We start from the raw sequence: 24179 nt of genomic DNA, 5'->3' as shown, positions 1-24179 counted from the left end.
CTCTCAAATGTCCCCAATGACCCTGCCTCCACAACTGCTGCTGGCAACGCATTCCATGCTCTCACAACTCTCTGTGTAAAGAACCCGCCTCTGACATCCCCTCTATACTTTCCTCCAACCAGCTTAAAACTATGACCCCTCGTGTTAGTCACTTCTGCCCTGGGAAATAATCTTTGGCTATCGACTCTATCTATGCCTCTCATTATCTTGTATACTTCAATTAGGTCCCCTCTTCTTCTCCTTTTCTCCAATGAAAGAAATCCGAGCTCAGTCAACCTCTCCTCATAAGATAAGCCCTCCAGTCCAGGCAACATCCTGGTAAACCTCCTCTGAACCCTCTCCAAAGCATCCACATCTTTCCTATAATAGGGCGACCAGAACTGGATGCAGTATTCCAAGTGCAGTCTAACCAAAGTTTTATAGAGCTGCAACAAGATCTCACGACTCTTAAACTCAATCCCCCTGTTAATGAAAGCCAAAACACCATATGCTTTCTTAACAACCCTGTCCACTTGGGTGGCCATTTTAAGGGTCTATGTACCTGCACCCCAAGATCCCTCTGTTCCTCCACACTGCTAAGAATCCTATCCTTAATCCTGTACTCAGCTTTCAAATTCGACCTTCCAAAATGCATCACCTCACATTTATCCAGGTTGAACTCCATTTGCCACCTCTCAGCCCATCTCTGCATCCTGTCAATATCCCGCTGCAGCCTACAACAGCCCTCTATACTGTCAACGACACCTCCAACCTTTGTGTCATCTGCAAACTTGCTGACCCATCCTTCAATCCCCTCATCCAAGTCATTAATAAAAATTACAAACAATAGAGGCCCAAGGACAGAGCCCTGTGGAACACCACTCACACAGACTTCCAGGCAGAATATTTTCCTTCTACTACCACTCACTGTCTTCTGTTGGCCAGCCAATTCTGTATCCAGACAGCTATGTTCCCCTGTATCCCATTCCTCCTGATCTTCTGAATGAGCCTACCATGGGGAACCTTATCAAATGCCTTGCTGAAGTCCATATACACCACATCCACAGCTCGACCCTCATCAACTTTTCTAGTCACATCCTCAAAGAACTCGATAAGGTTTGTGAGGCATGACCTGCCCCTCACAAAGCCGTATTGACTGCATTTAATCAAGCCATGCTCTTCCAGATGGTCATAAATCCTATCCCTCAGAATCCTTTCTAACATCTTGCAGACAACAGACGTGAGACTGACTGGTCTGTAGTTGCCGGGGATTTCCCAATTTCCTTTCTTGAAGAGAGGAATTACATTTGTCTCTCTCCAGTCCTCAGGTACGACTCCGGTGGAGAGCAAGGATGCAAAGATCTTCACAAGTGGCGAAGCAATTGCATTTCTCGTTTCCCAAAGCAGCCGAGGACAAATCTGGTCCGGGCCTGGCGACTTGTCAATCTTAATGTTTGACAAAATTTTCAGCACATCAGCTTCCTCTGTCTCTATCCATTTCAGCATGCACACCTGCTCTTCAAAGGTTTCATTCACTACAAAGTTTGTTTCTTTTGTAAAGACAGAAGCAAAAAACTCATTTTGGGCTTCCCCTACCTTCTCAGACTCCACACACAAATTCCCTATCCCTGATCGGCCCTACTCTTTCTTTGACCATTCTCTTATTCCTCACATAAGTATAAAATGCCTTTGTGTTCTCCCTAATCCGTTCTGCCAAACCTTTCTCGTGCCCCCTCCTGGCTCTCCTCAGACTATTTTTAAGCTCCTTCCTTGCCTGTGTAATTCTGTAGAGCTGAGCTTGATCCTAGCTTCCTCCACCTTATGTAAGCTACCTTTTTCCTTTTGACGAGAAGCTCCACAGCTCTCGTCATCCAAGGTTCCTTTATCTTACCCCTTCTTGCCTGTCTCAGAGGGACATATTTATTCATCACTTGCAACAACTGTTTCTTAAACAGTCTCCACATGTCTATAGTGCCTTTACCATGGAACAATTGCTTCCAGTCCATGCTTCCTAACTCATGTTTAATCGCATCATAGTTTCCTCTTCCCCAATTAAATATCCTTTCATTTTGCCTAATCCTCTCCTTCTCCATAGCTATGGAGAATGTGAGGCAGTTGTGGTCACTATCACCAAAATGCTCTCCCACCACAAGATCTGATACCTGCCCCGGCTCGTTTCCGAGCACTTAGTCTATAATGGCCTCTCCCCTCGTCGGCCTGTCAATGTACTGAGTTAGGAAACCCTCCTGAACACACCTTACAAAAACAGCTCCATTCAAATCTTCTGCTCGAAGGAGGTTCCAATCAATATTGGGAAAGTTAAAGTCACCCATTACAACAACCCTACTACGTCCACACTTTTCCAAAATCTGCCGAGCTATGCTTTCTTCCATCTCCCTGCTGCTATTGGGGGGCCTGTAGTAAACCCCTAAAGAGGTGACTGCTCCCTTGCTGTTCCTAATTTCCACCCATACTGACTCGGTCGGCAGATCTTCCTCGACAATGGAAGCTTCTGTAGCTGTGATACCCCCTCTGATTAGTAGTGCTACACCCCCTCCTCTTTTCCCCCCCTCCCTATTCTTTTTAAATGCTCTAAACCCTTGAACATCCAGCAATCATTCCTGCCCCTGAGAAACCCATGTCTCTGTTATGGCCACAACATCACAGCACCAGGTACTGATCCATGCTCTAAGTTCATCACTTTTATTCCTGATACTCCTTGCGTTAAAGCAAACACACTTTACCTTATCCCTTGCTTCCTTCCCTGGAAAATCCTTCCCACTAGCTGGTCTACCTCTTGCTATTGCCTTATCTGCATCAACTCTCACCTCTGGTATACAGCTCAGGTTCCACCCCCCTGACATACTAGTTTAAACCCTCTCGAACTACTCGAGCAAACCTTCCACCCAGGATATTGGTCCCCTTCCAGTTCAGATGCAACCCGTCCTTCTTGTACAGGTCCCACCTTCCCCAGAAGGCATCCCAATTATCTACATATCTGAAGCCCTCCCTCCTACACCAGCTGCGCAGCCACGTGTTAAGCTGCGTCCACTCCCTGTTCCTCGCCTCGCTATCTCGTGGCACCGGTAGTAAACTAGAGAACACTACTCTGTTCGTCCTGCTTTGCAGCTTCCATCCTAACTCCCTGAAATCACTTTTTATATCCTCGATCATTTTCCTGGCTATATCATTAGTGCCAATATGTAACACGATTTCTGGCTGTCCACCCTCCCCTTTTAGAACTTTATACACCCGATCGGAGACGTCCCGGACGCTGGCACCAGGGAGGCAACATACCTTCTGGGAATCCCGATCCTGACCACAAAGTCTCCTGTCGATTCCCCTAACTATCGAGTCCCTACCATGAATACTTTTCTATTGTGGCCCCTTCTTTTCTTTGGAACAGGAGAATCGACGTTTCGGGCATGAGCCCTTCTTCAGGAATTCCTGAAGAAGGGCTCATGCCCGAAACGTCGATTCTCCTGTTCCTTGGATGCTGCCTGACCTGCTGCGCTTTTCCAGCAACACATTTTCAGCTCTGATCTCCAGCATCTGCAGTCCTCACTTTCTCCCTTCCTTTATTTGCCACAGTGTCAGGCTCAGTGCCAGAGAACTGCTATGGCTTTCCTCTGGTAGGTCATCCCCCCCCAGCAGTATCTAAAACGGTATGCTTATTGCTGAGGGGGATGTCCACAGGGGATCTCTGCACTGTCTGTCTGTCCCCTTTCCTCCCCCTAACTGTAACCCATTTATCCTTGTCCTGGGCCTTAGGAGTGACCAACTCCTGGTAACTCCTCTCAATTACCCCCTCAGCCTCCTGAATTATCTGTAGTTCATCCAGCTCCAGCTCCAATTCCCTAACACAGTTTTCAAGGAGCTGGAGTATGGAAGGGCAAAATGTGGTGGTAGAAGCTTGGAGGGCCAAAGGACCTGTTCCTGTACTATATTTGATCGAAGAGAGCAACTGAAGCTTATCCAGCCTCTCTTCATCGTTAAACAGCTCCATTCAGGCAACCCTCGTGAATCTCCTCTACACTGTTTCCAGTGCAACCACATCCTTCCTCTAGTCTGGAGACCAGAACTTTCCTGAAGAAGGGCCTGTGCCCGAAACGTCGAATCTCCTGTTCCCTGGATGCTGCCTGACCTGCTGTGCTGTTCCAGCAATAAAGTTTCAACTTTGATCTCCAGCATCTGCAGACCTCACTTTCTCCCCGACCAGAACTGCACACTGTACTCTGGATGTGGCCTAACCAAAGTCCTGTACAGCTCCAAAATAATCTCCCTTCTCTTATAATCTTTGCCTCTACTGATAAAGGCAAGTGTCCCATTTGCCATCGTAACTACCCTATTAACCTGTCCTGCCACCTTCAGGGACCTGAGGACAAACATCCCAAGATCCCTCTGGTGCTCCGAGCTTCCAAGTGTGCTGCCATTACTGAGTACTGCATTGTTTAGTTACTTCTTCCAAAGTACATCATCTCACACTTTTCAGGGTTAAATTCTATCTGCCACTGATCTGTCCATCTGACCAATCTGTCTGTATCTTTCTGTAACCGAGCACCTCCTTCCTCACTGTCAATCACCTGACCAAGCTTCATGTCATCGGCAAGCTTACTTATCATATTTGCAGCATTCTTATCAATATCACAAGCAAGAAGGAATGTAGTACTGATGCAGGAGTAGGCCATTCTGCCCTTCGAGCCTCCACCACCATTCAATATAATCATGGCTGATCATCCTTAATCAATATCCTGTTCCTGCCTTATCTCCATAACCCTTGATTTCACTATCTTTGAGAGCTCTATCCAACTCTTTCTTAAATGAATCCAGAGACTGGGCCTCCACTGCCCTCTGGGGCAGAGCATTCCACACAGCCACCACGCTCTGGGTGAAGAAGTTTCTCCTCATCTCTGTCCTAAATGGTCTACCCCGTATTTTTAAGCTGTGTCCTCTGGTTCTGCACTCACCCATCAGCGGAAACATGTTTCCTGCCTCCAGTGTCCAATCCTTTAATGATCTTATATGTCTCAATCAGATCCCCTCTCAGTCTTCTAAACTCAAGGGTATACAAGCTCCAGTCTTTCAGTGTAAGGTAATCCCACCATTCCAGGAATTGACCTCGCGAACCTACGCTGCACTCCCTCAATAGCCAGAATGTCTTTCCTCAAATTTGGAGACCAGAACTGCACACAGTACTCCAGGTGTGGTCTCACCAGGGCCCTGTACAGCTGCAGAAGCACCTCTTTGCTTCTATACTCAATCCCTCTTGTTATGAAGGCCAGCATGCGATTAGCCTCCTTCACTACCTGCTGTACCTGCATGCTTACCTTCATTGACTGGTGTACAAGAACACCCAGATCTCTCTGTACTGCCCCTTTACCTAAATTGATTCCATTGAGGTAGTAATCTGCCTTCCTGTTCTTGCCACCAAAGTGGATAACCATACATTTATCCACATTAAACTGCATCTGCCATGTTTCTGACCACTCACCAAACTTGTCCAGGTCACCCTGTAATCTCCCAACATCCTCATCACATTTCACCCTGCCATCCAGCTTAGTATCATCAGCAAATTTGCTAATGTTATTATTAATACCATCTTCTATATCATTAACATATATATAAAAAGCTGTGGTCCCAGTACTGATCCCTGCGGTACCCCACTGGTCACTGCCTGCCATTCCGAAATGGAGCCATTTATCACTACTCTTTGTTTCCTATCAGCCAACCAACTTTCAATCCAAACAGCCTTTTACCTCTCTGTCTCCCCTCACTAATTTTGGATCCAACTCAACAAGTTACCCTGAATCCCATGTGCCTTTATCTCCTTCATCAGTCTTCCATGTGGGACCTTGTCAAAGGCTTTGCTGAAATCCACATAAATCACATGAACTGCCCTCCCCCATCTACACACCTGGTCATCTATACACCTGGTCATCTCCTCAAAAAAATTCTATCAAATTTGTTAGGCAGGACCTCCCTCTGACAAAGCCATGATGACTATCCCTGATCAAACCTTGTCTCTCCAAGTGGAGATTAATTGTTTTCCTTCAAAGTTTTCCCCAGTACTTTCCCTATCACTGATGTGCGAGTCACTGGTCTGTAATTTCCTGGTTTATTTCAACCACCATTCTGGTGTTATATAATTCTAACATTCGATGAAATGTTTCACTTTGAAACCCCGATTTACTGGTTTCTGATTGGCACTAACACACAGATTTTAATTCTGTTTGAAAATTGATCTCTTATGTCCTGAGTCGATAAAATGTGGACCTGGAAAAATCACGGCAGCTCAAGCAGCATGAGAGGGGCAGGAGAGTTGACGTTTCAAACAGGACCCTTCACCAGGACTGGTCCTGCACGAAACATTGATTCTCCTGCTCCTCTGATGCTGCTTGACCTGCTTTGCTTTTTCCACATTTTATCAACTCTGACTTTCCAGCATCTGCAATCCTCACTCTCTTTAATAAGCTCAGCTGTGATTTATTAAACATCACAAAATCTGAAGCTTATTCAGATGATTGTCTTCTGTGCCAACTCTCGCTCAAAACAATCCAAATCTAATCTAAAGCCTTCTTCTCAGCGTAACCCAGTGAGCCAGAAGAATGTCAAACCAAAATTGGGCCTATTTTAGATCTGAATCATATTTCTGATTTCTGTATGTTTGTAAGTGTAACTAATCGACTTTACATTGTTGAAAAAGAAACAAACTGTCAAGGTTGCACTTTGACTGAGAACACTAAGAATTACACTAATAATCAATTTAGGGTTATCAGTCAGGCTTACAATGTATTCTACTTCTGCCTACTAGAACATACATATTCAGACACAGAGTCCTGTCTCTACATACAGAAAGAACATGTCCAAGCATTGTGATTTTTCCACTTAGATAGACATGAGGGAACAACTATTCCCTGGTGTGCTGTCCATGATATTGACCTCAACAAATCAGTCACCTTGCCTTTGGGAATTTAAAGGAATATTTGAGAAATAATTGTTTGTGATGCATTCCCTATGGAAACATCTGAGCCAGAGTACCCGTGTCAGCCAATTAGTTATGTTTTCTTATGTGGTACAAATTGTTGCTCCCTTTGAGATTTGGTATTCGTGAGATTCAGTCCTGATGAGTGCAAGACAGAATGCTTCAACAGCATATGTCTTTTTTCAGCTAAGTGCCAAATGACTATGATCTACTTTCATGACAAAAATATTCTGTATTTTTCAACTCAACCAACATCATAATTACATCCCTTTTTTCAGTGCCTGTTGCTGTGATATTCTACAAGTTCCAATCAACAAACTCTTGCATCTCACTGCTCCAAGAAGGAAATGTTGGAAAACAAGTGTATTTAGAAAGGAGATGGAAAAAGGTGGTGGGAGTACTAGCAGCGAAAGAATGCAGGATCTGTGTCAATCTGAATTTTATAAGATATGATGAGGAAATGAGAAAATGACAATGGTATTGGATTTCACGTACTGTGCTTTTCGTACAATCTGCAAGATAGGTTTCTGTCATTGTTGATCCCAGTTTGGCAAAATAAAGTTATTCACAATCAGATTAAATTTATTATCTTAAAGGGAAAAGTCCACTTCAAACAGGAGCTGATAAAGAAAATGGCCAAAAGTTTGAGGCAGGTTTTTTTTGCTATTTATCACAGTCATATTGTTTTGATTTTCAGTGGATTGTTTAATAAACACTACCTGTTGTAGACTGACCTTGTGTTCTTGCTTCTGGCATATCTGTGTTTGTTTCTCGTTTCAAGACTAGAATCCATTACATTCATTCCATTGATTATAATCGCATGTTCCTCTTTTACTTGTGAGCTGTAAATTCTGGACACAATTGGGTTGACCATAACCTACCACTTATTGGCTCAGAGGTTGTTCAAGAATGACCATAGACAGCACATAAAGGCAGTGATCCTGACAATAGCAAGCCAGTCAGTTCACAATGGAAGAACCCCAAACTGTGCCATAACAGTGGTGTATCTGCATTTGGTTGAATCAGGGTCATGGATGAGGATTCGGGATGACAGGTGAGTATTTAAGATAACGGGTGAGGATTTGGTGTGACAGGTGAGGATTAAAGATGATGGGTGAGTATTTAAGATGACGGGTGAGGATTTAGGATGAGGGGTGAGGATTTAAGATGACGGGTGAGAATTTAGGATGAGGGGTGAGGATTTAAGATGAGGGGTGAGTATTTAGGATGAGGGGTGAGGATTTAAGATGACGGGTGAGGATTTAGGATGAGGGGTGAGTATTTAGGATGAGGGGTAAAGATTTAAGATGAGGGGTGAGTATTTAGGATGAGGGGTGAGGATTTAAGATGACGGGTGAGGATTTAGGATGAGGGGTGAGTATTTAGGATGACGGGTGAGGATTTAAGATGACGGGTGAGGATTTAGGATGAGGGGTGAGTATTTAAGATAGCTGGTGAGGATTTGGGATGAGGGGTGAGTTTAAGATGACGAGTAAGGATTTGGGATGATAGAATTGTAGAATCAAAGAATTTTACAGTATAGAAGGAGGCCATTTGATCCATTCTGTTAGCATCGGCTCCCTAAAGAGCTACCTCGCTAGTCCCACTCTCTAGCCCTAACTTTGTGCTTCTCTAACTTCATCACTTTCAAATATATATATATATATCCAGCTCTCTTCTGAAATCTCCTGTGGAACCCACTTCCATCACTCTCCCAAGTATTCCAAATTCTAACAACTCTCTGAGTAATGAAGTTTCTCCTCATCTCACTCCTAGCTCTCTTGCTGATAATCTTAAAATTGTGACCCACCCCCATTACTGACATACCAATCAGTGGAAACAATATATCCTTCCTTACTCTGTCAAAGTTTTTCCTAATATTGAACATCTCAATAATGTTCCCTCTTAATCTTCTCTGCTTCAAGAAGAAAAAGCCAGATCTCTCTAATTTTACCTTATATCTAAAATCCCTCATTCCTGATATAATTCTAGTAAATCTCATTTGAACTGTCTCCAGGGATTTAACATCCTTCTTTAAATAAGATGCCCAGAACCAAACACAATACTCTGAATGCAGTCTGACCAATGATTTGTAGAGGTGTAGCACATCCTCTATACTCCTGTACTCCTCTCAAAAATGTACCATTGAGCCTACATTGTTTCTCCATGTTTCTTTGATCAAATGCATTACCTTACAATATGCTGCTTTGAACTTCATCCACAGATGTTGGACCATTTGTTCAACTTGTCAACATTCCTCTGAAGTCACTCAGCATCATCCTTACAAATCCATATTCTCCCTACTTTAGTATCATACAAAGAACAAGAACAAAGAAAATTACAACACAGGAACAGGACCTTTGGCCCTCCAAGCAAGCACCAATCCATATCATATATCTAATCCTGTCACCTATTTTCTAAGGATCTGTATCTCTCTGCTCCCTGCCCATTCATGTATCTGTCAAAACACATCTTAAATGACGCTATCGTCCCCGCCTCTACCACCTCTGATGGCAACACATTCCAGGCACCCACCACCCATTGTGTAAAGACCTTTCCACTCATATCTCCCTTAAACTTTTCCCTCCTCACTCATGATCCTTAGTAATTGAGTCCCCCATTCTGGGAAAAAGCTTCTTGCTATCCACCCTTTCTATACCTCTCATGATTTTGTAGACCTCAATCATAAATTGCAAAAGTTAGTTAAATAAGTAGTTATGACTGGACTTGTGATGTGCTGCAACTGTATGATGTGGGAGCTGGCTGATCCCATTGTGAACAGTAGTGACCACATCTGCAGCAAGTGTTGGTTGCTGGAGAAACTCCGGATCAGAATTGATGATCTGGAATCTGAGCTTCAAACTCTGCGCCGCATCCGGGAGGGGGAGAGTTACCTGGATGCTTTGTTTCAGGAGGCAGTTATACCTGGTAGATTAAGTAATTCAAATTCAGTCAGTGTTCAGGAACAACAGGGCGTGACTGTAAATGAGGCAGGTAGGGGGATTCTGAGTTCAGGAGTGGAGGAGCCTCAGCCCTTGACCTTGTCCAACAGGTATGAGATTTTTGCTCCCTGTATAGATGAAGGAAAGGGCTGTGGACAGGATGAGCCAGCTGACCATGGCACCATGGTGCAGAAGGCCATTCAAGAGTCGGGGAGCAAAAGGACAAGTGGTAGATGTAGGGGATTCTATAATTAGGGGGACAAATAGTATCCTATGCAAGCTGGATTGGGAGACCTGCATGGTGTGTTACCTGTCCGCAGAACACCACAGACTGGCTTGAAAGGATATTGGAGCAGGACAGAGAAGATTCAGTTATTGTGGTCTGTAATGGGACTAATAACATCAGCAAAACTAGGGTGGAGGATCTGTTTCGGCATTGTCAAGCACTAGGAAGGAAATTGAAGAACAGGTCCTCAAGGTCCTAATCACTGGATTACTGCCTTCGCCATGTGTTAATTGGCATAGGGATAAGAAAGTTAGGGAAGTAAACACGTGGCTAAGAGATTGGTGTGAGAAAGAAGGATTCCATTTCATTGGGCAATGGCATCAGTTTTGGAACCGGGGTGGGGGGGTGTATCTGTACCATTGGGACAACCTCCACCTGAACTGTTCTGGAACCAGTGTTTTGGCGAAAAAAGATAAATACAGTAGTCAGTAGGACTTTAAACATCTGAGCCGGGGGTAGGGGAAGAGAAAGGGAAAGTAACAGGGAGTATGGAGTTAAATGGAAAGATAGGTGTCAGATCTCTTGGTGGGAGAGCACTTTGGTGAAAATGATCACAACTGCCTCACATTAACTATAGCCTTGGAGAGTGAAAGGTGCAGTTTCCAATGGAAGATATTTAATTGGGGAAAAGGAAATTATGACGCTATCAGACAGGAGTTGGGAAGTACAGACTGGGAGTAATTGTTCCACAGAAAGGGCACAGCAGACATGTGGAGACTATTTAAGGAGCAGTTGTTGCGGATGGTGCACAAATTTGTTCCTCTGAGACAGGTAAGAAGGGGTAACATTAAGGAGCCTTGAATGACTAGATCAGAGGAGCTTCTCATCAAAACGGGGCGGTACGGTGGCACAGTGGTTAGCACTGCTGCCTCACAGCGCCAGAGACCCGGGTTCAATTCCCGACTCAGGCGACTGACTGTGTGGAGTCTGCACATTCTCCCCATGTCTGCGTGGGTTTCCTCCGGTTTCCTCCCACAGTCCAAAGATGTGCAGGTCAGGTGAATTGGCCATGCTAAATTGCCCGTAGTGTTAGGTGCATTAGTCAGAGGGAAATTGGTCTGGGTGGGTTACTCTTCAGAGGGTCGGTGTGGACTGGTTGGGCCGAAGGGCCTATTTCCGCACTGTAGGGAATCTAATCTAATCTCATTATGATTTGTGCTGTTAATTCATCTGCTTTGTTACAAATACTGCAAGTATTTCGATAAAGTGCTTTAATGCTAATTTTCTTCTCTTCCTGATTTCCAACACTCTAGTAATATGTCCTAAGTTATCCTTCTTTTTTTGCTTCATTCCTCGTCTGCCTTAAACTGAAACCCTGCACACATGCTAACCTGCTGCTTATCTTTCTATTTGATTCCATATTCCCTGTTGCTTTCCCTTTCCCTTCCCCTCAACTCACAAGTTTAAAGACCACCCTATTTATCCTTTTCGCGAGAACACTGGTTCCAGATCTGTTCAGGTGGAGACCATCTCATCAGTACAGATCCCTCTGGTTCCAAAACTGATGACACTGTCCCAATGAAAAGAAATCCCTCTTTCCCACACCAATCTTTTGGACACGTGTTTACTTCCTTAATTTTCTTATCCCTATGCCAGTTAGTATGTGGCTCGGGCAGTATTTCAGAGATTATGACCCTTGAGGAGCTACTTCGATTTCCTCCCTTGTACTTGATAATCCTCAAACAGGTTCTCCTTCCTAGCCTTGCCTATGTTGTTAGTGGCAACGTGCACCAAGAACAAAGAAAATTTACAGCCCAGGAACAGGTCCTTCGGCCCTCCAAGTCTAAACCTGTCGCCCAATTCCTAAGCACCTGTATCCCTCTGCTCCCGACCTACTCATGCATCTGTCCAGACACATCTTAAATGCATCTACCGTGCCTGCCTCTACCACCTCTGCTGGCATGTTCCAGACACTCACTACTCTCTGTGTAAAGTACTCGCCGCGTGTATTCCCCTTAAACATTTCACACCTCACCTTGAAAGCGTGACCTCTCATTATTGAATCCTTCACCCTGGGAAAAAGCTTGTCTCTACCCCACCTAACCTACTCAACCTCTCTTCATAGCTAGCACCTTCCATACCAGGCAACATCCTCATAAACCTTCTCTGCACCCTCTCCAAAGCATCCACATCCTTTTGGTAATGTGGCCACCAGAACTGTAAATTACTTTACTTTAAATGCGGCCGAACCAGCATCTTATACAATTTTAACATGACTTGCCAGCTCTTATACACCATACCCCGTCCGATGAAGGCAAGCATACTATCTGCCTTCTTGACCACTCTATCCACCTGTGCAGCAACCTTCAGGGTACAATGGACCTGCACTCCCAGATCTCTCTGCTCATCAACTTTTCCCAAGGCTCTTCCATTCAATGTATAATTTGCTCTAGAATTAGACTTGCCTAAATGCATCACCTCACATTTGTCTGGATTGAAATCCATCTGCCACTTTTACGCCCAACTCTCCAGTCTATCTATATCCTTTAGTCTTCTCTGACAGTCCGTTATGCTTTCTGCTAGTCTACCAATCTTCATGTCATCTGCAAACTTGCTGGTCATACCAACAGTGCCCTCTTCCAGATCATTTATGTATATTACAAACAATAGTGGCCCCAACACTGACCCCTGTGGAACACCACTGATCACCTTTCTCCATTTCGAGGAACTCCCTTCAACTACTACTCTCTGTCTCCTGTTGCCCAACAGTTGTTTATCCACCTAGCTGGAACACCCTGCACACCATGTGATGTCACTTTCTGTATTAGTTTACCATGAGGAACCTTATCAAACGCCTTACTAAAGTCCATGTATATGACATTAAAAGCCCTTCCTTCATCTATCAAGTTGGTCACTTCCTCAAAGAACTCTATTAAGTTGGTAAGGCATGATCTCCCCCCGCACAAAACCATTTTCTAAATATAAATAGATCCTATCCCTCAGTACCTTCTCCAGCAACTTTCCCACCACTGACATTAAGCTCACTGGTCTGTAGTTACCTGGAATATCCCTACTACCCTTTTTGTACAGGGGGACAACATGAGCAACCCTCCAGTCCTCTGGCACCTCACCTGTGTTTAAGGATGCCACAAAGATATCTGCCAGGACCTCAGCTATTTCCACAACAACTGGATCCTCTCCCTCTTGTCCAATATCCTTTCAATCCGGTCGGAGATGTCCTGCATCCTGGCACCAGGTAGACAACACACCATGCGGGACTCCCGATCCGGCTCACATCTGTCCCCCTAAATATAGAATCCCCTATAACACCCCACCCCCTCTTGAATTGGTCTTCTGCACCATTGTGCCATGGTCAGCTGGCTCATCCTGTCCACAGCACTTTCCTTCATCTATACAGGGAGCAAAAATCTCATACCTGTTGGACAAGGGCTGAGGGTCCTCCACTTTTGAACTCAGAATCCCCCTACCTGCCTCACTTACAGTCACACCCTGTTGTTCCTGAACACTGACTGAATTTGAATTACTTAATCTACCAAGTATAACTGCCTCCTGAAACAAAGCATCCAGGTAACTCTCCACCTCCCGGATGTGCCACAGAGTTTGAAGCTCAGATTCCAGATCATCAATTCTGATCCGGAGTTTCTCCAGCAACCAACACTTGCTGCAGATGTGGTCACTACTGTTCACAATGGGAATCAGCCAGCTCCCACATCATACAGCTACAGCACATCACCTGTCCAGCCATCTCTACTTATTTAATTAATTTATACAAATTTATGAGTTAAATAATTTCTATACTTCTCTATGGTCTTATTCAACTAACCAACCAATAGTAAACTTTTAATCTATCACACGATACACAAGAAGTATAAATTGAAACGCCTTACCTTAGCAACACGAGAGTCCCTTTTTTTGGTTAGAGAAGGAGGACGGGTGGGAGACACTACAAGTGTACCGTCTTGACAAATGAAGGCCCCGATGCCTGAGGTAAGATTTTAAAACTGTTTTACTCACCTTCCCAGCAGTCCTCTGCTCCTCACTCTCACCTCTCGAGAGAATGAGGGAGGATCTCATAGACATACATAAAATCCTGATTGGACTGGACAGGCTAGATGTGGGAAGAATGTTCCCGATGTTGGGGAAGTCCAGAACGAGGGGTCATAGTCTAAGATTAAGGGATAAGCCATTCGGGACTGGGATGAGGAAGTTGTGAACCTGTGGAATTCTCTCCCATGGGAAGTTGTTTGGGAAAGTTCATTGGATACGTTCAAAAGGGGTTTGGACATGAGCCTTGCAGCTAAAGGGATCAAGGGATGTGATGAGAGGGCAGGAATGGGATACTGAGATTGTATGATCAGCCATGATTGTATTGAACGGTGGTGCTGGCTCAAAGGGCCGAATGGCCCATTCCTGCACCTATTTTCTATGTTTCTGTGTTTCTATGACCTTGGGACGATTCAAGGTTGTTATGAGAAAGGACAGAGGAGGGTCTGAAATCAAAGTTCTCAACTGGGAAAGGCTGATTTTAATATATCAGGTATGATTTGGCCAGAATGAACTGGGAGCAGATACTTTCAGGTAAATCTGTCTCAGAACAATAGGATACATTCAAGAAGAAAATATATGGAGCAGAGGGCCAACATGTTAACTTAAAGAGAAAGGGTGGGACCCTCGAGTCCTGTGAACAGTCTTGTAAGAGTAACAAGAAGATGGGGTACTGGGCTAATGGTCGGATACTTGGTAGTGTGGATGAGCAGAGGGATCTTGGTGTCCATGTACACAGATCTCTGAAAGTTGCCACCCAGGTAAATAGTGCTTTGAAGAAGGCATATGGCGTACTGGCTTTTATTGGTAGAGGAATTGAGTTCCGGAGCCCTGAGGTCATGTTGCAGTTGTATAAGACTCTGGTGTGGCCGCATCTGGAGTATTGTGTGCAGTTTTGGTCGCCATACTATAGGAAGGATGTGGAGGCACTGGAACGGGTGCAGAGAAGGTTTACCAGGATGTTGCCTGGTATGGTAGGAAGATCATATGAGGAAAGGCTGAGGCACTTGGGGCTGTTTTCATTGGAGAAAAGAAGGTTTAGGGGTGACTTGATAGAGGTGTACAAGATGATTAGGGGTTTAGATAGGGTTGACCATGAGAACCTTTTTTCACATATGGAGTCAGCTATTACGAGGGGGCATAGCTTTAAATTAAGGGGGGGTAGGTACAGGACAGATGTTAGGGGTAGGTTCTTTACTCAGCGAGTCGTGAGTTCATGGAATGTCCTGCCAGTAGCAGTGGTGGACTCTCCCTCTTTATGGACATTTAAACGGGCACTGGATAGGCATATGGAGGATAGTGGGCTAGTGTAGGTTAGGTGGGCTTGGATCGGTGCAACATCGAGGGCCAAAGGGCCTGTACTGCGCTGTATTTTTCTATGTTCTATGTTCTATGATATCAAGGAATATACAGCGCTGGATTAAAGAAAAAAAGGAAACATGGCAGAGGTTGAGGGCTCCAAACAGCAGTAACTCTAAAGGGATGTAAAATGTGCAACAGGGAACTTAAAAGGGAGATTTGGAGAGTTAAAAGGGGGCATGAAAGATACTGGTGGTTAAAACAAAAAGAAAAAAGTTGTTTGACAAGTATATGAAGGTTAAAAGGATAATGAGGGAAAGAGTATGACCATCGTGATAATTTGTGCATTGAACCAAAGGATGTTGTTAAGATTCTAAATGAATACATTTGGTGATGTTCGCAAGTGAAAGATATGATATTTTTATAAACATCAAGGAGAAGACATGTGATACAATTAAATAAATTAGTATTGACAGAGGCGGTTCTGAGTGGCCTGGTAGATAAACGGTTCTGAGTGGCTGGCTGAAACATATCCCAGATGGTTGAGGGAGGCAAGGTTGGGACAGGGGGGCCTGGCAATAATTTTCAATTCCTCTCTGGCCACAGAACGGATGCCGTAGAACTGGGACTCAGTCAATGTGGTGCCATTATTTAGGAAGGGAGCAAGGGATAAACCAAGGGATAAACGACAGGCCAGTCAGTCTAACCTCAGTGATGGGGAAACTATTGGAAGCAATTCTGAGAGATATAACTAATCCAAACTTGGCAAAGTAGAGATTAATGAAGAATATTCAAGGTGGCTTTGTTAAATGAAAATCATATCCAACAAATTTGATTGAATTTTCCAAATAGGTGATCAGGTGTATAGATGAGGGCAAAGCTTTTTATGTAATCAACTTGGTCTTCAGCAAGGCTTTTGATAGGTTCTGCACTGGACACTGACAGTGAAGTTAACAGCTAATCAGTTCCAAGGAAATTTGGCAAATTGGATACACAATTGGCTGAGTGGCAAGAAACAGAGGGTGCTGACTGAGGGGTGTTTTTCTGACTTGAAATCTATGACTAGCGGTATTCCATAGGGTTCATTGTTGGGGTCTAGCTGTTTGTGGTTTGTAGAAATTATTTTACACTTGAGGGTAGGAAGGTTGTTCAGTAAGTTCGCAGATGATACAAAAATTGATGCGGTGGTAAATAGTAAGGGATTTAACCTTTGAATCGAGGCATATAGTCAGGCTAATCAGATGGAATTCAATCTGGATCAATGTGAAGTGCTGCACTTGGGCAGGACAAAAAAGGCAAGGAAATATGTTATGAAAATAGGAGCCTGGGAAGCACCGAGCATCAGACGGGCCTTGGTGTACATGTCCACTTTTTCTTTGAGGTAGTAGGACAGTTAGATAAAGTAGTTAAGAAGGCAGATGGGATATTTGCCTTTATGAGACAAGGCATAGAATTTAAGAGCAGGATGGTTAGGCTGGAATTGCATAAAACATTGCTGAGGGCACAGCGAGAGGATGTGCGTAGTTCTGGAATCCACATTATACAGAAATGTGAATGTAAGGAAGAGTATGCAGAGGAAGATTTACCAGGATGTTGCCTGGGTTGGAGAGTTTCAGTTACTGAAAGAGGTTGGACAGACCGGGGTTGTTTCCCTTGGAGCAGAGGAGATTGAAATGTATGAAGGGCCGAGACAGGATTTCCCCTCCACTGCCTCCCCAGCGTGTTCAGGATGGGCTGAAAAGCTGTAGATCTGTATGACTCTATGATGATAGGAAATAGAACATAGAACAGTACAGCACAGAACAGGCCCTTCAGCCCATGATATTGTGCCGACCACTGATCCTCATGTATGCACCCTCAAATTTCTGTGACCATATGCATGTCCAGTAGTCTCTTAAATGTCCCCAATGACCCTGCCTCCACACAGCTGCTGGCAATGCATTCCATGCTCTCACAACTCTCTGTGTAAAGAACCCGCCTCTGACATCCCCTCTATACTTTCCTCCAACCAGCTTAAAACTATGACCCCTCGTGTTAGTCATTTCTGCCCTGGGAAATAGTCTCTGGCTATCGACTCTATCTAAGCCTCTCATTATCTTGTATACCTCAATTAAGTCCCCTCTCCTCCTTTTCTCCAATGAAAAAAGTCCGAGCTCAGTCAACCTCTCCTCATAAGATAAGCCCTCCAGTCCAGGCTGCATCCTGGTAAGCCTCCTCTGAACCCTCTCCAAAGCATCCACATCTTTCCTATTATAGGGCGACCAGAACTGGACGCAGTATTCCAAGTGTGGTCTAACCAAAGTTTTATAGAACTGCAAGATCTCACGACTCTTAAACTCAATCCCCCTGTTAATGAAAGCCAAAACACCATATGCTTTCTTTACAACCCTGTCCACTTGGGTGGCCATTTTAAGGGATCTATGTACCTGCACCCCAAGATCCCGCTGTTCCTCCACACTGCCAAGAATCCTATCCTTAATCCTGTACTCAGCTTTCAAATTCGACCTTCCAAAATGCATCACCTCGCATTTATCCAGGTTGAACTCCATCTGCCACCTCTCAGCCCATCTCTGCATCCTGTCAATATCCCGCTACAGCCTACAACAGCCCTCTATACTGTCAATGACACCTTCAACCTTTGTGTCATCTGTAAATTTGCTGACTCATCCTTCAATCCCCTCATCCAAGTCATTAATAAAAATTACAAACAATAGAGGCCCAAGAACAGAGCCCTGTGGAACACCACTCACCACAGACTTCCAGGCAGAATATTTTCCTTCTACTACCACTCGCTGTCTTCTGTTGGCCAGCCAATTCTGTATCCAGACAGCTACGTTCCCCTGTATCCCATTCCTCCTGACATTCTGAATGAGCCTACCATGGGGAACCTTATCAAATGCCTTGCTGAAGTCCATATACACCACATCCACAGCTCGACCCTCATCAACTTTTCTAGTCACATCCTCAAAGACTCGATAAGGTTTGTGAGGCATGACCTGCCCCTCACAAAGCCGTATTGACTGCATTTAATCAAGCCATGCTCTTCCAGATGGTCATAAATTCTATCCCTCAGAATCCTTTCTAACATCTTGCAGACAACAGACGTGAGACTTACTGGTCTGTAAATGTCGGGGATTTTCCTATTTCCTTTCTTGAAGAGAGGAATTACATTTGCCTCTCTCCAGTCCTCAGGTACGACTCCAGTGGAGAGCGAGGATGCAAAGATCTTCGCAAGTGGCGAAGCAATTGCATTTCTCATTTCCCAAAGCAGCCGAGGACAAATCTGGTCCGGGCCTGGCGACTTGTCAATCTTAATGTTTGACAAAATTTTCAGCACATCAGCTTCCTCTATCTCTATCCATTTCAGCATGCACACCTGCTCTTCAAAGGTTTCATTCACTACAAAGTTTGTTTCTTTCGTAAAGACAGAAGCAAAAAACTCATTTTGGGCTTCCCCTACCTCCTCAGACTCCACACACAAATTCCCTATGCTATCCCTGATCGGTCCTACTCTTTCTTTGACCATTCTCTTATTCCTCACATAATGTAAAATGCCTTTGTGTTCTCCCTAATCCGTTCTGCCAAGCCTTTCTCGTGCCCCGTCCTGGCTCTCCTCAGACCATTTTTGAGCTCCTTCCTCGCCTGCCTTTATCTTACCACTTCTTGCCTATCTCAGAGGGACATATTTATTCATCACTTGCAGCAACTGTTTCTTAAACAGTCTCCATGATGTTCAATGAAAGGGGCAAAATCAATACAACTAGCCTCACTTTTCTTCCTCACTCTTCAGCTGGTCATTTCAAAAGTCAGTAGCTCTGTTTGTAGATCCTGTCCCAATCACGGGCTCCAGTCCCCTGTCCTCAGGAGCCCCACCCCATCACAGGCCCTGGCCCTGTTCTCAAGACCTTCCCATTGTCCTCAGACCTGAATTCTGCAGTTGGTCTTGAACCCTGGTCTCAGATCCCTATTCCAGAATCCCTCCCAACCCACCCTCCTCCCTCACTGCAGATTGACCTCTTTCCAAAAACTGGACAAAAGCCCTTCATCAGGAATACAGTATTCCTGATGAAGGGCTTTTGCCCGAAACGTCAATTTTACTGCTCCTCAGATGCTGCCTGAACTGCTGTGCTTTTCCAGCACCACACTACTTCAAAAGATGAAACCGAAAAGCTTGGCCTGAGACAAAGAAGATCCTGAGGACATAGCTGTTAGGAGCCGGAGCAAACTATTCAAACTCTCAATCCCATTACACCATTTTAATACGATCATGACTGATCATCAGAGGAATAGGTCTCTAAGTTTTGTTCCATATTTTTGTGGAAATCTGGCTCCATCACCTCTCAGTGACACTGACTGTAACAGGGTCTTTACCTGCATCTCTGTGACACTGACTGTCAGATTCCCCACCCACTCCTCTCAGTAACACTGCCAAATCCTCACTTCACCCAACACAGCACACATCGTATAGCTTTGTTTTCTCTCTTAACATTCACTCATTCTGTTGTTGCTCATAATCCACCAGTCTCTGTGGTCTACATTGATGTTTATCACAGAGAAAGAGGCAGACAGCTTGTCACAGGAGTACTGAAATGTTCAGTGACTGGTCACATCATTGTGCAGCATCATGGTATGTCAAGTCTAAACAGTAAGAGCAGCATACACATTCTTCAGAATGAAAACTGGACAAATGAGAGTTTGGGGCTATGCCTGGGGGACAGACAATGTGATAGTTTGGAACTCAAAGGTCAAAAGTGGAATTGTGTTGTACTTCACTTGTTTGTAAGAAGAAAAAACACAAACTGTTCAGAGAGAGTTAAGACAAACCAGTGCAACTCACAACAGCAGCTTTTGGATGGTCAGTTTCTGCCTGACCTCCAAGAAGCAAAGACAGATCTCTCTCTCTTTCTCTCTCTCTCTCTCTCTTTCTCTCTGCAGATGGACAGGATGGTGAAGAAGACACTTGGTATGCTTACCTTCATTGGTCAGAAAATTGAGTACAGGAGTTAGGATGTCATATTGAGCTGTACAGGATAATGGTTAAAGTAGTTTTAGAATATTGCATACAATTCTGGTTGCCCTTCTATAGGAAGGATGTTGTTAAATTTGAAAGGGTGCAGAAAAGATTTAGTGGAACATTGGTGGTGCAGGGAACTTGAGAAAGCAACAAGGAGAGCAAAGAGGGGTTATGAGAAAACATCAGCAGGTAAGATTAGGAAGAATCTTAAGATATTTCATCAGTAAATCAAGGGGAAGAGGATAACCAGGGAAAGAGTTGTGCCCATGAGGAACCAAGGGGGCAATCTGTTGGTGGAGTTTTATGACATCGGTGGAGTGTTAAATGAGTACTTCACATCAGTTTTCACTCATGCGGAAGACGCAAGTACAGAATTCAAGACGAGGGAATATAGAACATAGAACATAGAACATAGAACATAGAACAATACAGCACAGAACAGGCCCTTCGGCCCACGATGTTGTGCCGAACTTCTAACCTAGATTAAGTACCCATCCATGTACCTATCCAAATGCCGCTTAAAGGTCGCCAATGATTCCGACTCTACCACTCCCACGGGCAGCGCATTCCATGCCCCCACCACTCTCTGGGTAAAGAACCCACCCCTGACATCTCCCCTATACCTTCCACCCTTCACCTTAAATTTATGTCCCCTTGTAACACTCTGTTGTACCCGGGGAAAAAGTTTCTGACTGTCTACTCTATCTATTCCTCTGATCATCTTATAAACCTCTATCAAGTCACCCCTCATCCTTCGCCGTTCCAACGAGAAAAGGCCGAGAACTCTCAACCTATCCTCGTACGACTTCCTCTCCATTCCAGGCAACATCCTGGTAAATCTTCTCTGCACCCTCTCCAAAGCTTCCACATCTTTCCTAAAGTGAGGCGACCAGAACTGCACACAGTACTCCAACTGTGGCCTAACCAAAGTCCTGTACAGCTGCAACATCACTTCACGACTCTTGAATTCAATCCCTCTGCTAATGAACGATAATACTCCATAGGCCTTCTTACAAACTCTATCCACCTGAGTGGCAACCTTCAAAGATCTATGTACATAGACCCCAAGATCCCTCTGTTCCTCCACCTGACTAAGAACCCTACCATTAACCCTGTATTCCGCATTCTTATTTGTTCTTCCAAAATGGACAACCTCACACTTGGCAGGGTTGAACTCCATCTGCCACTCCTCAGCCCAGCTCTGCATCATATCTAAGTCCCTCTGCAGCCGACAACAGCCCTCCTCACTGTCCACAACTCCACCTATCTTCGTATCATCTGCAAATTTACTGACCCACCCTTCGACTCCCTCATCTAAGTCATTAATAAAAATTACAAACAGCAGAGGACCCAGAACTGATCCCTGCGGAACTCCACTTGTAACTGGGCTCCAGACTGAATATTTACCATCTACCACCACTCTCTGCCTTCGACCGGTTAGCCAGTTTTCTATCCAATTGGCCAAATTTCCCTCTATCCCATGCCTCCTGACTTTCCGCATAAGCCTACCATGGGGAACCTTATCAAATGCCTTACTAAAATCCATGTACACTACATCCACTGCTCTTCCCTCATCCACATGCTTGGTCACCTCCTCGAAGAATTCAATAAGACTTGTAAGGCAAGACCTACCCTTCACAAATCCGTGCTGGCTGTCCCTAATCAAGCAGTGTCTTTCCAGATACTCATAAATCCTATCCCTCAGTACCCTTTCCATTACTTTGCCTACCACAGAAGTAAGACTAACAGGCCTGTAATTCCCGGGGTTATCCCTATTCCCTTTTTTGAACAGGGGCACAACATTCGCTACTCTCCAGTCCCCTGGTACCACCCCCGTTGCCAGTGAAGACGAGAAGATCATTGCCAACGGTACTGCAATTTCCTCTCTTGCTTCCCACATAATCCTAGGATATATCCCGTCAGGCCCGGGGGACTTGTCTATCCTCAAGTTGTTCAAAATGTCCAACACATCTTCCTTCCTAACAGGTATCTCTTCTAGCTTACCAGTCCATTTCACACTCTCCTCTTCTACAATACGGTCCCTCTCGTTCGTAAATACTGAAGAGAAGTACTTGTTCAAGACCTCTCCTATCTCTTCCGACTCAATACACAGTCTCCCACTACTGTCCTTGATCGGACCTACCCTCGTTCTCGTCATTCTCAGGTTTCTCACATACGCATAAAATGCCTTGGGGTTATCCTTGATCCTATCCGCCAACGATTTTTCATGCCCTCTCTTAGCTCTCCTAATCCCTTTCTTCAGGTCCCTTCTGGCTATCCTGTATCCCTCCACTGCTCTGTCTGAATTCTGTTTCCTCAACCTTATGTAAGCCTCCTTCTTCCTCTTTACCAGACATTCAACCTCTCTCGTCAACCAAGGCTCCCTCACACGACCATTTCTTTCCTGCCTGATAGGTACATACATATCATGGACACGTCGTATCTGCTCTTTGAAAAAGTTCCACATTTCCACCACATCCTTCCCTGACAGCCTAAGCTCCCAACGTATGCTCCTCAAATCCTGCCTTACAGCATCGTAATTTCCCTTCCCCCAATTATAAAATCTACCTTGTTGTGCGCACCTATCTCTCTCCATAACCAAGGTGAAAGTCACAGAATTGTGGTCACCATCACCAAAATGTTCACCCACTAACAAGCCCACCACTTGTCCCGGTTCATTACCGAGTACCAAATCCAATATGGCCTCCCCTCTGGTTGGACAATCTACATACTGCGTTAGAAAAGCTTCCTGGACACACTGCACAAACACCGCCCCATCCAATCTACTTGATCTAAAGAGCTTCCAATCAATATTTGGGAAGTTGAAGTCGCCCATGACTACGACCCTGTGGCTTCTGCACCTTTCCAAAATCTGTTTCCCAATCTGTTTCTCCACATCTCTGCTGCTATTGGGGGGCCTATAGTAAACACCCAACAAGGTGACTGCACCTTTCCTATTTCTGACTTCAGCCCATACTACCTCCAGAGGCAGATCCCCCTCAAACTTCCTTTCTGCAGCCGTTATACCATTTCTAATTAGCAATGCCACCCCCCCTCCTTTTTTCCCACCCTCCCTAATCTTACTGAAACACCTGTAACCAGGAACCTCCAACAGCCATTCCTGTCCCACATCTATCCACGTTTCCGTGATGGCCACAACATCGTAGTCCCAGGTACCGATCCACGCCTTAAGTTATGAGATTCTTAAGTGGATTGACATAGGGAATGAGGTGGTATTGGAGGTTTGATAGCCTTAAAAGTGGACACATCTGCAGGTTCAGATGAGTTGTATCTCAGGCTTCTGTGCAAGGTAAAGGAGAAAATTATAGGGCTCTGACCCAAATTTTTAATTCCTCTGTAGCCAGGGTGAGGTGAAGGAGGACTAGAGGACAGTAAATCTGGTTTTACTTTACCAAGAAGGGTGGTAAGGATAAACTGGAGAATTGCAGACTGATGAGTCTCATATCAGAAGAAGGTAGACTACTGGAAAAAATTGTGAAGGAGAGAATTAACCTCCACTTGGAGAGGCAATATTTGATCATAGAGAGTCAGCATGGCTTTGTTAGAGGGAGGTCATATCTAATAAAAGTGGAGAATCTTTTGAGGTGATGACGAAGGTGTGTGGATGAGGGTAGGGCAGTTGGTGTAGTTTATATGGATTTCAGCAAAACC

The 24179-nt window shown here is 44.7% G+C and overlaps 1 protein-coding gene across 6 annotated transcripts in view; it reads left to right on the top strand.

Moving 5' to 3' along the window:
* The window catches only part of LOC122541480 (hepatic and glial cell adhesion molecule-like), a 143064-nt gene extending 135370 nt beyond the window's left edge, over positions 1 to 7694 (top strand). For all 6 annotated transcript variants that reach the window (XM_087979114.1, XM_087979117.1, XM_087979115.1 and 3 more), the window contains one exon: positions 7240 to 7694. The gene's annotated coding sequence lies outside the window, so the exon portion shown is untranslated. The remainder of the gene's footprint in view (positions 1 to 7239) is intronic.
* The last annotated feature ends 16485 nt before the right edge of the window (positions 7695 to 24179 follow it).

Source organism: Chiloscyllium plagiosum, unplaced genomic scaffold, assembly GCF_037043375.1.
Source record: "Chiloscyllium plagiosum isolate Xiang-an unplaced genomic scaffold, Cpla_swu_hap1 HiC_scaffold_35, whole genome shotgun sequence".
In the NCBI taxonomy this organism is placed as follows: Eukaryota; Metazoa; Chordata; class Chondrichthyes; order Orectolobiformes; family Hemiscylliidae; genus Chiloscyllium; species Chiloscyllium plagiosum.
Note: the sequence above shows the minus strand (reverse complement) of the source record. Positions and strands in the feature narration are given on the sequence as shown.